This window comes from Bison bison, unplaced genomic scaffold, assembly GCF_000754665.1.
Source record: "Bison bison bison isolate TAMUID 2011002044 unplaced genomic scaffold, Bison_UMD1.0 scf7180017864377, whole genome shotgun sequence".
Classification (NCBI taxonomy): Eukaryota; Metazoa; Chordata; class Mammalia; order Artiodactyla; family Bovidae; genus Bison; species Bison bison.
The window spans coordinates 1,004,826-1,007,429 of NW_011494949.1; the positions used below are offsets into that span (position 1 = coordinate 1,004,826).

The 2,604-nt window shown below is 48.8% G+C and overlaps 1 long non-coding RNA gene across 2 annotated transcripts; it reads right to left on the reverse strand.

Moving 5' to 3' along the window:
• Window positions 1-895: 895 nt before the first annotated feature.
• LOC105000995 lies at window positions 896-2,170 on the reverse strand. Of its 2 annotated transcripts, none has more exons than XR_826807.1 (3): window positions 1,838-2,170; window positions 1,407-1,478; window positions 896-1,235 (listed from the first exon to the last, which is right to left on the reverse strand). It is a non-coding gene; the product is annotated as an uncharacterized LOC105000995 (long non-coding RNA). The 2 variants fall into 2 exon arrangements; XR_826806.1 differs by having other exon boundaries at window positions 1,407-1,554.
• Window positions 2,171-2,604: the final 434 nt, after the last annotated feature.

A 2,604-nucleotide genomic window follows, 5' to 3' on the forward strand; every position in this document is an offset into this window, starting at 1 on the left:
AAATGTACCTGTGTGTGTAGAAACATACACGTGCAGATACATACGTGAGCACGCTATCACACGTATGCGAAAGCACTTATTGACACACTAAACGTCATTTATGGCTTCAGAATCTATTTCACTGTTTGTATCTCATCAGTCTACTTTGGAGAAAAATAAGAAACGATAGGTGGGCTTGTGATTAAGACAGAGACTCATCACTCCTCTGGCCAAGAAGTTCAAGTTCTCCTTCAGGAAAAAGTCCTGCTCCAAAGGGAAATAAGAAATAGGAATCAGAAGAGGAAGTGAAGGTGAGAGAAACCCACATCCATTCACTGCTTCAACCCATCCACACCAAACCCCGTGGGCGAGGGGAAAGAAGGGAGCGCATTGTCTGTTAAGGATTAAGTATTTCACACAGTCTGCAAAATGAGACTGAAGAAAACAGGGACCAGGCCATTAGAGGGACTGAGAGTGTGTAGCTTAAGTGGGAGAATTCTTGAAACCTGAAAACGAAGATTAGCATTTTCAGATTGTTAAAACTGCCATCATGCTGAGAGGATAAAGGAGTCCCTGTGTGTAACAAAGGACAACACGCCTGATAATATTCATCCTGAGCACGTCGATTATTATAATGAACAAGGCAAGTCTTTGGGTCCATGGTCCCCGTTTCCTCCTGGTTCTCAGCCAGGCATAGCTCACAGATGAATAGACACCATTTTCTCTGAAAGCTCCTGGACTGTGGCTTGAACCTCAGTCTTTACAGGGGTGGATTTAGAGTTTTCTGTTTGCTCAGAAGCTGGTTGCTCCACGCACTGCACGTCCCAGGCCTTGGCGCTCAACTGTGCTGTCCACTGGCCTGATGCTCTGCATGGGGGGTTGATGAGTCTGAGCAGGGCCACCTCGTAGCGGCCGCTGCAGCCTCGGTTCCAGGCTCCGAGCGGCTGTCCGAGAGCCTCCAGGCGAGAGGTGGCGGTGTGTAGATGGCCAGTCACTCTCTCAGCACGTCTGGGGTCTGCCCACCTCTGCTGGCTGAAGTGCGTGCATCCATTTTCTCTCCAAGAGTGGTGAGAGCCTGGATCGTCCCTCCCTCCCGCCGTCATCAGCTGTGCTCTCTAAACTACAGACGGACAAGCTGAGACCCGTGGACGATTCTGCGGGTGTGGCTAACATCCACACGTGCTGGGTATGAGTGGGCACAGTGAAGGTCGTGGGCAGTGGTCATACATGGTGATTGGTGGTGGCATTGGCAATAGCTGCAAGCGAAGGTCAAAGGCCATTGTCAAGGGCAATTATTGTGGGTGACTGTCGGTGGGGGTCATGCATGATGGTGACAGTGTTCATGGCAGAGGTCACCAGGATGCTTTCAGGGAAAATGCACTCTTTGGGGAAACAATACGGTTGTCTGGATCGCAGGCTGTTCTTACCTGGAGGTGTGCTCTGGTAGGAAGTTCAAGGAAGTGCAAAATCTGTCACCCTCGTGGCGGGAGTAACAGCGGCTAGCAGTAAAGACAGGCAGAGAACACTAAGGGAGACCGAGGAACATACGGCTGGTCCCTGGGGGAAGGTGGCTTCCTGCAGAGAGAATGCAGGATATGTGACCTGCCTCTGCCCTTCCACCACGGCAGGGTGGCTCCACGAAGAGACACACATTTCTTACGACCAACGAGAAGCGGTGAAAATAAAGTCTGGGTCCCTGAATGTAAATCCGTCTTAAGGTGTGAATCCTGAGCTCATGGAACCTGGTGATTCCTTTGAGGCTCACAGAGGCTGTTTCCACCCAGGTACCCTCCTGTAAAGACCTTAAAACTGGCCCCCGACCCTCAGGCACAGCATCATGACCTTCAGGTACACTCACATTTTAATAGTTTGAAGTATGCTGGTGACAGATTGAATCCGAGGACAAAATAGAAGAGCATTTTCTGTGGTTTCTGAAGTGCATCTGATCTGTATTTTCCCCTCCGAATTCCAGGCCCTGTAATGTTTCAACCTAAAATGGGGACTTCCTGAGTTACGTTGTGCAAACCTTCTCTTTGCTTCCTGAGGTTCGTCCTTCCATAGTTTTCCAGGACAGCAAAACAGATGAGTAGGTTCTGCTGAAACTTTCCCCAAAAATTCACCTTTGTGTCGAGGTAACAGTGGAGAATGCCCATCTCCAGCCTGTGCTTCGGGAAAGACGCAGCACATGGAGTCGTCGACGGCCCCGGATCAGAGAGGCTCCCGTCCCGCACCCCACACGTGACGTGCTGATGTGTGGGGCCTGTGGCTCATTTCACAGCTGGTGTGTTTGCTGCTGACCTGAAACCAAAGTGGAGGAATAAACAAAAGTGGGCAAAGAAATTCCAAGGGGTTCTGACAAAATGAAGTGCATGAATCTTGAGATGAAACCTGCTGGACTGGAAACTAGACATATTCTGTAAGATTGCGAGCCAAAAAAGTTAAATCTGGAAGAGCAGAGATAAAATTAAACAGATCAATAGCAGAATAGGCATTTCTTTAAAGTGACATTTCTAAGTTACACTTGAATTTCTCCAGTGATCATTTAATTTTTTTAGATGATGCTGAGGTGGGTTTAAGCTCCAGGGTTGATGCCAGCAGACGAGGGTATTTTTCCATCTGTTTATT